Here is a 13,244-nt window from a genome sequence, read left to right on the forward strand (position 1 = left end):
GGCCACGGGCTAAAACCGCGGGGGCGATGGGAAACACCTGGCAGGGGCATCGTGCCCGCGGGTGAGGCTGTCCTGGCTGTCCGGGCTGTCCTCCATCCCCGCGAGCATCACCCACTGCGGGACAAAGCAGGACACGCACATGGATGTCCCACCCTACTCCCACCCTGCCCTGGGTCTGTGTGTGACCTGGAGCGATCCCGGGGACCCTCCAGGGGTTCATGGAAACACGGAATGGGTTGGGTCGGGAGCTCACCTCGTTCCACTCCTGCCATGGGCAGGGACACCTCTCACCACATCACTGCCCACGAGGTTGGGCTCCTGCAGCTTCTCCTGGTGCTCCTCAGAGCAGCTGTGGCAGCAGCAAGTCCTGGGGCTGCTCAGCTCTTGGATCCCACTCTTTGTTCCCAAAGGCAGCAGAGCCCAGCCCTGGTCCCACCGTGTCCCATTCCCGGCCAGCCCGGGCTCCCTGGGGCAGCCGCTGCCACCCACGGCTCCGGGGCAGTGCTGCAGTGACACGGTGGCTTCACAGCTCTGGCTGGGTGAGGTCAGCACCTCGCTCTTCCAGCTCTGTGGAATCTGCCTGGCAGCAGAGAGGGAAAGCATTTATAGGAGCTGGAAGAGGATCACAGGAGGGTTTATGGCAGCAGCGAGCTCTCCAGGCTGTTGCACGGGGATAATCCCATGGCACTGATGACCTCTCCTCTCCCTGTCGCTGGTGGAGGAATTCCTGCTCTGGGGATGCTCCCAGTCTCTCCCACTCTCTCCATCTCCGAGTGGGAACTGAAATTAAGCCCAGAAAAGTTTTGCTCCACCAACATTTTTGCAGTGCTCGAAGCGGGCATCCCCTGGTTCGATGTTACCCAGAGTAGCTGGGGCTGCCCCTGGATCCCTGGAAGTGCCCAAGGCCAGGCTGGACATTGGGACTGGGAGCAGCCTGGGACAGTGGGAGGTGTCCCTGCCCATGGCAGGGGTGGGATGGGATGGGCTTTGAGGTCCATTCCAACCCAACCCAGTGATTCTGATCTCAGGGTGTCCAGTGTCAGCTGGGACAGGGGCAGCTTCTGGGAGGCAGGGGATGGAAATTTGTCTCCCAGGAGATCTGCAGTAGCACAAGATAGGAATTTTTTGTTACAACAGAGAGTTCTTTTCCTTCCTGATATTCCTGAAAAACACCAAGATTTTGAAGGGCACAAAGGAACTGGAAAAGCCCTGGAAGAGTCGAGCCCTTGTGTACAAAATTGAGACCTTCCTTCCTGCAAAGGCAAGTGTGGAGTGGGAGAAACACAGAGATGTGCCAGGGGGAGATGCAGGAGGGCAGGGGGAGGTGAGAACCTTCCCAGGGGCCAAACTCCCTGGGCCAGGAGCTGGGAAGGGCAAGGCTGGAGCTGCGGAACTTAAATCCCCAACTCCCATCATCTCACACCAATTCACAGTGACACTGACTCCAGTGGAGGCAGGAAAAGCAAGGCCAGCAAAGAGCAGGCCAGAACAGTGAGAAATGTGGATGCCAGGCACATCCCTGAACTCTGCTGGTGCGGAACTCCCGCTGATCAGTGGAACAAGTCCCTAAGCTGGGCTTTACCGCTGCTCTTCCATGCATTTCCCCTGATAAGCTCCTACAAACAACGCTTTCCCTGCTGTGGGCTTGGCTAAGGCGAGGCTTAGAATCATTAATTCCTTCAGCAAATTTCCTAGGAAAGCTGGATGTGTTCCCTAAAAGGGTTCTGCGAGTCTGGGCTCAGAAGGGTCTGGTCGAGTCCAGCTGGGAAGATGGGGGGTAAATCAAAGCATCACACAGATAACCTTGAATTAAAGCTATTTTTGTCCCCCATTTTTTCAGAAGTCTGGACTATGGAGAGAAGGCACAGCTTTAAGGACACAGCTCCTTCTATTCAATAAATGCTGGAGCTGCACAGCTTCTCTTCCCTTTAGAATGCCCAATATATTTTTTTCCCCCTCTGGTTTTTCCAAGTTCTCTCCAGTGCTACTTGATATATTCCCAGGCAAAGCTGGTCTCCATTTCTGGAGCCTTTCACTGTGGGATGGAGAGGAGGGGATGAGGCACGGCCGTGGTGCCACAGACATGGGGGGGTGTTAGGTCAGCTTCCGAGTAGGACCCGGTGGATGTGACAAAGAGTCCAGCTGGGGGCTGGGAGAGGGTGACAGGGGTGGGGCAGGAGGGACCTGGCAGGCTCTGCCCATAAAAGTCACTGAGTTTGGGAATTTTGATTGAGGCAGAATTTAGGAGATGAAAAACGGGGGTGGAAAGGAAGGAAAATCTTCATGGAAACCCAAAAAGCAGCCGGGCACCGCCCTCCCTCCTCATCCCCGGTGTGCAATCGATGGATAATTGGGGTTATCCATGAGGAATTGCCGGAGCTCTTCCATCTGGGTGGCACTTCATGAGCTTCCCTCCCTGGCAGAGGGATCTGAGGGGCTGGAGAAGCTCGTGGGTCACCTGAGCCTCTGGACCTTGGCAAGGGCTGGGGTTAAAAATGGGGTGCAGGAGGAGAGAAGGAGCATGGGGCCATCGGCACTGAGGGGAAGCCACTGGAATAACTTGGGATATTTGCATCCCTGCACTGAAGATAAATTAGGAAAAAGTTCATTTTTCTGGAGTGATGACATCATCAGGCTGGATCTGCAAAAATGATAACCCTTCTTCAAACTGGAACAACTCATTTCTTCTTTTAACACTGAAATTATTCCATTTCCATCATCTGGAAGCACTTTAAAAACCTGTTATAAAATATTACAGCCAGGGACCTTAAACTGCTCCCTCTTCCCTCTCTCACCAGAAAGACAAAGGAATCTGGGAGAGGAGCTGGGGCAATCCCAATCTCCTGCTCCGGGATGCAGCCTGGGATGGTGGGAGGTGTCCCTGCTGGAATGAGATGAGGTTTAAGGTCCTTCTGACCAAGCCAGCCTGGGATTCCGTGATTCCATGGGTATGCTGGGAGCCGCTGGGATGTTCAGTGCTGGCCACGGGGGTCAGGAATGTTGTCAGAAGAATCCCTGATCCTCCCCTTTCCATTTTGTCTCCTCCAAACCAAGCTCCCGGCATCCGACGATCAGGAGGTGCACAAACCCCTTCCCTCCTATTTAATTCCTCCCTGGAGAAGCTGAGCTCTCCGGGTCTGCCCAAAGTACTCAAATCCCTGCCTCTCGTCTCGCCACAGCTGCCTCTCAGCCACACGGTTCCCTCTCCGTTCCCCACAATCCAGGCGCGACTCTCGCCGTCTGAAGAGCAGCTGAAGGTCATTCCCAGCCTCTCTGCCAGCGCGGGGGAGCGGGGATGGCTCTGCTGCAGAGGCTCCCCAGCAGCGTTTGCTGCCGGAGCTGGCAGGCTTGGTGGCTGCTCCGTTCGTGCAGAGCCTCTCCTCGGAGCGCCCAGCCCAGCGAAGGGAATTCGCTCCCCTCCTTTGCTGCAGTGGGCTGCACTCTGCAGCAACGTGTGGCAAAAATACATTGCAGGCACTGCAGCAGGAGCAAAGCCTCTCCGTGTGCTCCGCTGTGGCCGCGCTGGAACAGGCTCTCTCTGTTCCCTCCTTCGCATCCTTCTGACCTTTAAGAGACGGGAATTTTCTCTGCCTCTAAAATTAAAATCCGGGCCGTGGGGGTGAGGTGGGAGGGAGGGGGAGCAGCCACGGCCCCTGAGCACTGTCAGTCCCAATGGGAAAGGGAAAACAGGGATAAATAATCCCCCTGTGCCAGATGCGGGCTGGTGCGGCCGTGGGAGGGGACGCGGTGCCTCGCTCTGCTGGGCTTTGTGCCGCTCACAAGCGAGTGCCCGGCGGTGGAATGAGATGGGTTTTTAAGGATGTGGACCATCTGTAGGGTCCTGGAATGCTCCGGGACTCCACGTGCTGGCGTGCGCGGAGCACATGCGTGCGGGGAGGAGCTGCAAGGCTGCGCTGCCAGAAACGCCACCGAGGACAGCTCCAGGGCGGCTGCAGGAGCGGCCGGGAGCGAGCATTCCCTCCCAGGAACAGCCTCCACCCGCGGATCCCGTTTTCTCCTCCATCAGGGTTCACTGCCGGGGTCACTCTGGCTTTGAGCATCCCGGGAAATGCCGTTTCCACCCTCGGGACTGTGTCCGTAACACACCTTCCGTGCTTTCCCTTACGGCACCTCTTTTCCTGCCACGCTCTGATAATTAACAGCTCTAAATCACTCCTGGTGCTCCGGGCGTTGGCACCGCAGAGGGTTTCCCCTCTAGGGGTGGTTTTGGGGGAGCTGCCGTGCCCAGGCTCCGGGTCCCTCCGTGGGCAGGGCAGAGGAGCCGGGCAGAGGCAGCTGCAGCCTGGCAGGGCTCCCAAAGCAGCGTCGCTGGGAGATCTCAGGGATAAACCAGCACCTGCCTCTGCCTGGTGGCTTCCTTCCAGTGAGCCCTCTGCAGCAGGAGGGGCTGGTGGCACTGGGACGTGCACACAGCGAAGGCTTTGCTGTGCCCTGAGCCTTGGTTTGGCACCTCATCCCCAAAGCCTGGGATCTGGGCGTGTGTTTAATGCCATATTCCTTGTAGGAATGGGTTAAAGCCACAGGGGTAGGTGGTGGTGGCACAAGGCTTCAGGGACTTGTCTCCAGCTCTTTATCAGCCCCTGGCTCTCCTTTTCTCCCTCCTGTGCTCCCGAGGGATTTCCAGGAGTTTATCTGCTGTGTCCTTGAGAAAGGAAAGGAATAATCCATGCCAGGCCTGGATGGAGGGAATTCTGCTGCCTGCTGCAAAGCCCAGGGAAAGGAATAAAATTCCATGACCTTCAGTGGATGGGGCACAGGGGTGAGTCCAAAACAACTGATCCCATTTATCCTGGTATTTTCCATGAGGGAAGATCCCATGGCAGGAGGCAGCCTCAGCCATCCCACTGCAGCCGCATGGGATCCAGGCAGTGGGAAAACGGGTGCTGCTCCCAGATCCATGGGGCTTGCAAAAGCTGCTTCCCAAATCAGATTTTAGGAGGTTTGGATACTCCTGGGAATGTATTTTAGCAGAAATGGTTGGAGATTTGCTTTAAGCTGAAAGAGAGCAGGGCTGGATGGGAGATTGGGAAGGAATTGTTCCCTGGGAGGGTGGGCAGGCCCTGGCACAGGGTGCCCAGAGCAGCTGGGGCTGGCCCTGGATCCCTGGCAGTGCCCAAGGCCAGGCTGGACATTGGGGCTTGGAGCGCTTTGAGGTGCCTCCCAACCCAAACCAGGCTGGGACTCCAGGATTTCTTTCCAGAGTGGCACTGGGGTGGAAGCAGATCCTCTAAGGAAGGAGGTTCCCCCGGAAGATCTCCTGTTCCTGCATCTGCACTCTCCTTCCCCACCCGTGGCTGCCCCAGGAACATCCCACCCCTCACACGGACAGGATGCCCTCCCCAGGAGGTCACCACGAGCTGAGGACTGCACAGATTTGGCAACTTTGGGGTTTTCCTCACCCAGCTGGAAGCATTGAAGGTTGGTGTGGGCAGCTCCTGACCCAAATCCCACAATCCCAACGGCCCCATCCCGCTGGGTTTAGTGCCTGTTGGATCAGAGACTGAGTAAACTCCCAGTTTTTTGGTCTATTACCCTCTTAGCATTTAAAAATAGAGCTGTTACTAAGCAATGGCAGCGAGCAGAAAGCCAGGCCTATTGAGGATCCTTCCTGGGAACAGGTATTTTTCCCAGCCCAAGTGCTGTAAACATTGTGGGATGAGGAATTATGAATCAGAGCCTTCCCTCCCTCCCATCCCCACCGCTGCTCCCCCCTTATCCCCAAAACCAGCGGCAGCAACATCAGGAACTGTTTGTTTCCCCTCTGCCTTGGTCTGCAGGGCAGATTTCCCAACCTTTCCACACATCTTTCCAGATAAAAAGGAAAAGAAGAGGGATGACATTGCCATGGAGTGGGGGAACCACGGGGGCAGGAGCTGCAGGAGTCCCAGCACCGCCAAGGCCACCCCTGCCCACGTCCCCAAGTGCCACATCCACAGTGAAACCCCTCCAGGGATGGGGACTCACCCACCCACTGCTTCTCCAGCTCCTTTCCCATCCTGGGGCTCGGTATCCCTGCACAGAGCCAAGAGCAGCACTGGTGGGCAAGGACAATATATGGAATTAATACAGAGATGAAGAGAAATTGGAAAACCAGCTGTAATTTCCCCACACGGGGTTCAAATCCTTGTCAGCCCCAGCAGCTCTCCCGAATCCCTCACGGATTTATGGCAGCAGAAAAACTTTTGCAGTGGGCTTTTAGGACCAGCTTTGGGATAAAGTCTCTTCTGACAGGGTTAGAATAGGGCAGGAATTCTCATTAAATACAAGAAGTGACATTTTCAATTAAGCAAGAGGAAGAAAGCAGCTGAGAATTGATAGGCCTGCTCCAGAAAATGGGGAGAAACGTCATAAAAAATGGGAAGATGCAGCTGGAGAAGCCTGGGTATTAAAAATCACACTCATACATTCAAATTATCCAAAGGAATGATGGATTTGTCCCTACTCCAGGCTCTTTTGAGTCAAAATAATCAGGAATGCAGCAGTGGAGAGGCTGAGCTTGGCTTTCCCCATGTGCCGTGTGGGATGGGGAGGCTCAGCCCATCCCAACAGTTCTTTGGGAATCCAGAGCTCCTCTCACTTTTAGCAGCAGGATTTCAGGATTCCTGGCCCTCCATTAAATGGAGGATTTGGGATTTGGGGCCGGAATTAGGGCACTTGAGGAGCCACACGTGCAGGGCTGGAAGGCAGCGAGGTGTGATGGCTCCCCTTGGACTGGCTCATGGAATTACTGAATAGGATAACGTGAGGAAAACTGGGATGAACAAATCATTCCCCAGTCCAATTCCTGCATCTCCTTGTTTGCCAACCACACAGGGATGGGGCTTCTTTCCTGGGAAGTCCCCGAGTTCAGTTTAGAGGCTGCAACTTAGAGGGGACCTGGTGGGAATGCTCTCAACCCTTCTGTTTGCTCCAGAGGGGACCATAATTTGGGAATAGGGAATGGCAGGAACCCAGGTTCCATTTGCCCCAGTGCTGGAATCCTCCTCTGTCCCAGGGACACGGATGACTCCACACATTCCCCCTCAACCCCAGCAGCCAGGAGCTCCCACTGCTCCGGGATCCAGCGGCTGCTCGCAGCTACGGATTCTGCCCAGCTCTGTTGTTCCCCTCTTTGGCCAAAGTAAAACCTTTTTAATTCCCCCCCAAGGTGACTAAAACTCGTTTTCCTCTATTAATGCTCCCAACTCCTCTCATATCCCGAATCCAGCGGCGGAGCTGATGAAGGAGCTGGAGGAGGACACTGCCTCCCCCTCGGCCTCGCCTCCCCGAGCAGAGCCCAGTTAAAGCCTCTGTGCTCAGATGCTGTTCCAAGGCTTCAGCTCGGTGATCCTGGAGGTCTTTTCCACCCTAAGGAATTCCATGATCCCACGCTTCTCTCCAACTGCCTTTGCTGAATTTTTCATTGCCCTCGCAAGTCTCCGGAGCCGCTGGCAGGGTTGGGGTTGGATTATGGAATGTGGCTGCTCCCTGCCCGGCCAGAGAGCCCCAGGAGCTCTTCCCAGGGTCAGGAGAAGGCTTTGGTGGGATCCCCACCTCCCTTGGCTCATCCCCACCCATCCAGGGAATGCTGTGTTCCCCTTCCCGAGGCTCCCTGGATTTTCCTTCCCCCTCCACAGAGGACTCAGCCCTCCATAATTTATAACCAACCTTTCTTGTCCATGCTCTAGGACAGACACTGCAAAAAACCCTAAAAAATTTATTTTCTTCAGGAAAAAATAGCAAGTGGCTGTGGAAGGAGCTGGTGCCTGGCAGTGGCTGCTCCCTGTTCCCAAGCTGGCACGGGGATGCTCCGTGCACGGAGCCGAGCCAAGGCAGGGGACGTGGCTGGGGAGCACAAGGAGTGGGAGCCTCGGTGTCCACCTCCCCTTGTGTTTATCCAGCCCTTCTCTGGAATTCCATCCTGGGCACTGCAAGCTCTGTTAGGGAGGGAATCCCTCCGTTGGGGGGTGAATCCAGCGGGGCTCCAGCAAGGCTCCCCCATCCTGCTGGGAATGGGGAGGGTCCAGCCTGGCAGTGCAGCCCTGGGTAGGGCCCGGCCTTCCCACAGTGAGGGTGGGCTCCCAAAGTTCCACCTCCATGTGACGGGGGGAATCATGGAATCCTAGATGGATTTGGGTTGGGAGGTGCCTCAAAGCCCACCCAGTGCCACCCCTGCCATGGGCAGGGACACCTCCCACTATCCCAGGCTGCTCCAGCCCCAATGTCCAGCCTGGCCTTGGGCACTGCCAGGGATCCAGGGGCAGCCCCAGCTGCTCTGGGCACCCTGTGCCAGGGCCTGCCCACCCTCCCAGGGAACAATTCCTTCCCAATCTCCCATCCAGCCCTGCCCTCTGGCACTGGGAAGCCATTCCCTGGGTCCTGTCCCTCCATTGCCTGTCCCCAGTCCCTCTCCAGCTCTCCTGGAGCTCCTTTAGGGAAACCACAGGGCTGAATCTCAAAACCTCCGAAGCGAAGGGATCCAGGACACGTTTGGAGGAGGAGGATTTGTTTCCAAACACATGAAAGTGCATAAAGAGCCTTTTAAGTCCCTTTCTTTTGCATGGAGAGAGCAGGAGTTGCCCAGTGCAGGGGATCTCTGAGGGCTGAAGAGCAGGAGATTCCCAGCAGGATCTCCACAGGACACGACTCCTGCAGTGGGATGTGATCCGTGCTCAGGATGTCTCCAAGCCTCCGTTTGTTTTTCGCCTCTGGAGCTGAAGGAGGTGCAGGGGAGTGGGTTTGTTAAAATTCAGCTCAGCCCATCCTCCCTGACAACCGAGGGAGACAGGGGAGGCTGCGGGAGCTCCACGCCGCTGAATCATCCGGCTCTCCTGCAGGAGAGACTCCTTCCCTTGGAACGAGTGGGGAAGGGCCGGGGAAAATCACGGCTGCTCCTCGTGATGAGTGTCACAGCAGGGGGAAGGTGTGAATTCCTGCTTTTCCCTTTGAGTCCCACTGAAGGCAGGTGGCTGGATGGAATTCCTCCCATTCCCGTGGCCAAGAGCATGGGCTTGGCTCCAAGCCCATAGGAGGAACTGCAACAGCAGCTGCCTTCAGGAGGCCATGGGTGGGGTGGATGGGATGGTCCATGGTGGAAAGGACACAATGCACAGGGATACACATGGGTCCCTGCCCTTGTGGGTCTGCTCTGATTCCATGTCCCTGGAAGTGTCAAGGCCAGCTTGGATGGATCTTGGAGCAACCTGGGATAGTGGAGGCGTCCCTTGTCCATGGGGCAAGACGAGCTTTAAGATCCCTCCCAGCCCAAGCCATTCTGGGATTTTGGGATCCCGGCAGTGCCAACGGAGCTTCCCAAGATCATTATTTTGAAGGCTGGAATGTTTCACGTGTTCCAAGTTGGATATTTGAACAATTCCTTAATTTCAGTGGGTTGGTTGTGTGCCAACATCCAAGGAAAATCCATGGCTTAGCAAACAAACATATGGAAAGAAGGGTTTGGAGACGTTTTTCCTGGTAAACTACATTCACTAATTTCTTTCTTTTCTTTTCAGCCTCTCTGGTTTCCTTGTGGATTCCAGAGGTGCTGATGAGGCAGAAAGCACCAGGAAAGGAGCAGGAATTTGCACCAGGTCCCGTTTGTTCCTATGGGGAAGGAGGATGGAGGGTGGCCCAGGGGGGATGTGCCCAGGGATACTTGGGGACGCGAAGCCACGAAGGCCGGGAATGGGATGAAGCACCCGGCCCTCGGCTCGGTGTAAATCCATTATCTCATCCTGGCCTAAAAATAACCACTCCAAATTATTCCAAGCTCTGCACAGGCTGCTGCTTCCTCCTCACACTTAGTCATAAACCCTTTAATCAATATTAATGTTGCCAGCCCAGGCACGTTCCTGCGTTGTGCCGAGCAGCCCAGCACGGAGCTGCTCTCCAGGAACAGCGGCTCCGGGTGGGATCCTGCCCTGCATGGAGGCCGTGGGGCTGCTCCCTGGGGCATTGCCATGGGAAAAGCTCCTTTGTCCCTTCCTTTGGTTCCACCCCACGTGGATTTCTGCCACACCCCACAAGGCTCTGGGACACCTCTCGCCCCTCCCTCACTGGAGAGAATCCAGAGGGTCCAACTCCCACCTTAGACCAAGTTGGGAAGAGTTTGGTCGAATCCCTGGAAAAGTTTGGAGCTCCTCAAAGGCCCAGAGGTGGCACCTGTGTGGCCATGCAGGTGTGAAGTCAGATGTGTAAGGCACCCACGCACAGGGTGTGCAGCACCCAGCTGGAACAGGGATTCCTCCCTTCCCAAATTCCTCCTTATTTCCCGGCTATAAATCACAAACTGGTACCTGCTCCGCTCTCCTGATCCAGCAGCAATAGTTTAATACCACTATTAATCATCATTAATTATTCATGGAGTGCTTGTGCACTTAAGGAAATGAATGGCCTGGGACTGGCTGAGTGGCAGTGTTGGATTTCCAGTGGTTATCTCCCAGTTAATTGGGAGATGCTTTCCGTGCACAAAGGCAAAGAGTGCATCACATTAATTTTTGATGGGGAAAAATTCCAGAGATCAATTCAACATTAATATTAAACCATCTGTGAATAAACATTTCATTAAAATGAAACTGGATTTTTCACGTCAGCACGTCTGTTTACCTTCCTGCCAGCCCATTGGAATAAAAGCATGGACATCCACTCAGCGGGGAGCAGTGCAGGGAGCTGGGCTCCCTCATCGCGGAAATCCCTGCTCCAGCTGGGCTGCAGGAACACAGCCTGGTCCCACCAAACACTTCTGGGATGGGTTGGCTTGGAAGAGACCTTGAAGCCCTTGAATTCATTCCAGCCCCATGCCATGGGCAGGGACACTTCCACTGGACCAGGCTGAATTCACAGGGAACAATTCCCAATTACCAATCTTCCATCCAGCCCTGCCCTCTGGCAGTGGGAAGCCATTCCCTGGGTCCTGTCCCTCCATGCCTTGTCCCCAGTCCCTCTGCAGCTCTCCTGGAGCCTCTTTAGGCCCTGCAAGGGGCTCTGAGGTGTCCCTGGAGCTTTTCCCACCAACAGGACCCAAACAGCTGCAGTTCCAGCACTTTCAGTGATGGAGGGAGCAGCGGGAGAAATCCAGGGACTTTTAGGACTCCAGGAGCCACGCTGGGATTGCAATGAGGGAAGAAGGTGTGGACAGCATTCCACTTGGGATGCTGATAAGGAAAACTTTATCCTTTCCCGAAGATCCAACTTAAACCTCCCCGAGGCTTTTTCCCATCACTCATTCCCTGGGAGCACAGCCTGAACCCTGCCCAGCTGCGCCCTCCCGTCAGGGAGCTGTGGGAACATCCGTGTTTTGGGGCTTTTTGGGGATGGATACTGGGAACGACTCCCTGGAAACCAGAGCGACCAGGAGCACAAAGAGCAATCTGTGCCCAGCCCGTGCCCTTGGCATTTCTGGGATGAACTGGCTCGGGAGCTCTGCATGATAATGGGAAAATTAGAGGCAAGAGCTGCCACCAGGAGGGATCTCCAAAATAATTCAGGGATGAGGAGCAGCACAGGAGGGGGCAGGAGCTGCTGATCCATCATCGGGAATTGCTGCAGGTGAAGCATCTCCAGAAATGATAAACTGGGGAATGGGAGGAGGAGGAGGAGGGGGAAAAACCATTGGAAGGATGAAATAATCAGGCAGCGAAGGTGCTGCTTGCCTTCCCCTGCCCGGGGACGGAGGAGCTGTGGGATGGATGTCAGGAGTGCAGCCATGGATCATGGAGAGGCTGGAATGTGTCTGAGTCACTGATGAGCGAGACACCGAAGTGCTGGGCTGGGGACACCCAACGAGGAGGGAGGAGCTGGTACAGGATGGATGAGGATTGATAAGACTCAGAAAACGGGAATAGCCCGAAATCGTGGCTGTTTCAGCCGGAGGACTGGATCCTGAACAACCTCCCCATCCCAAAAACAATGCAAAGGGAGCTCCAGAGCCAGGGAGCTGCCACAGCTGGGGGTACTGGGGAGTCCTGTCCACAGCACCAGGGAATCAGGGAATGGTTTGGTTGGAAGGCACCTTCCAGCTCCTTTCTGTCCCACGGGCAGGGACACCATCCTGGGTGTCCAGCTTCCCTGGGCATCCTGCTCCAGTGCCTCCCTCTGGAAACTGGGAGAGCACTGCCCGCCCTTCTCGCTGGGCTCCATCGAACTGCTTGGAATCCAAAATGGATTAATGCCAAGCATTCCAGCAAATCTGCATTTCTTCCCAACGGGCACGAGGAGCTGGGGAATTAAATCCCTCCTCGGGAAGGAGCGGTGGCAGAGGTCACAAGAAAGATATTAAAAAATCTGCGAGTGGTGTAAAACGGGAACAGGGACCTGGATCAAACGTGAGGTTAAGGACAGAAACGGGAAGGGTTTCGAGGGGAAAAAATAACTTTATAGAGCATGGGAAGTATAAAAACTGGGAGTGAAGCAAGAGAGCAAAGGCCACCGTGTCACCAACCCCCCTGGGGACGAGTCTGGGGTGTTCCAAGAGCACAGGGATGGAGGGATGGAGGGATCACGGAAGGTTCAGATGCTTTGGCTGAACTTTAAATGTGTGGAAGTTCTTGGAAGTAGGGCAAGACATCAAATAAAGCCGTGCCCAGGTGAGCCATGGCTCAGCCCCACCCCAGGCTGCTGGAAAAGGAGCAAAAAGTCAAAATTTCCCTTAAGTAGTGAAAAATCAGCTAAAATGGGTAAAGCCAGGGTTATCCAGGTTTCATCAGGCACAAGGAAGTTGTGATTGGAACTGCACAGCTTTGCAGGCTCTTCCTTCCCCCCAAAACTGAGAGTAAGAGCAAGATTTACGCATTTCCAGGGCGAAACGGGCTGGGAATGATGAAGCTTCCACTGGGAATGCTGAAGCTGCCACTGGCAAGGCAGGGAAGTCATTCCAGAGGATCATTCCCAACCATCAGCTGGGCAGAGCCTGGGAGCTCAGGGAGAGCAGCAGCCCCGGGAGGCTGAGGTGATGCCGAAGGGAAGGATCCTGCTCCAGCAGCCCATCCTCTGCCACGCTTTTCCTGCTTTTTCCCGGAGCATGGAACCAGCCAGGCTTCCCCAGCACCTTGGGTGCAGCCACTGCAAAAAAATACAACATCTCACCCTTGAGTCCCTCCTTTTGGAGATCGTTTTTACCGACAGAGTCTGACTTTTTCCTCCTTTTTTTTTTTTTTTTACACTAAACTATTTGCCAGGCTTTATTTTTAAACCTGTGGAACCCACACAACCTGAGTTTCAAAATTTAATTTTTTATATATATATAT

The 13,244-nt window shown here is 55.0% G+C and overlaps 1 long non-coding RNA gene across 1 annotated transcript; it reads left to right on the forward strand.

The window, feature by feature from the left end:
- Positions 1–936: 936 nt before the first annotated feature.
- LOC108448333 lies at positions 937–7,167 on the forward strand. Its single transcript, XR_001864189.1, has 2 exons — positions 937–4,780; positions 5,222–7,167. It is a non-coding gene; the product is annotated as an uncharacterized LOC108448333 (long non-coding RNA).
- Positions 7,168–13,244: the final 6,077 nt, after the last annotated feature.

This window comes from Corvus brachyrhynchos, unplaced genomic scaffold, assembly GCF_000691975.1.
Source record: "Corvus brachyrhynchos isolate BGI_N302 unplaced genomic scaffold, ASM69197v1 scaffold280, whole genome shotgun sequence".
In the NCBI taxonomy this organism is placed as follows: Eukaryota; Metazoa; Chordata; class Aves; order Passeriformes; family Corvidae; genus Corvus; species Corvus brachyrhynchos.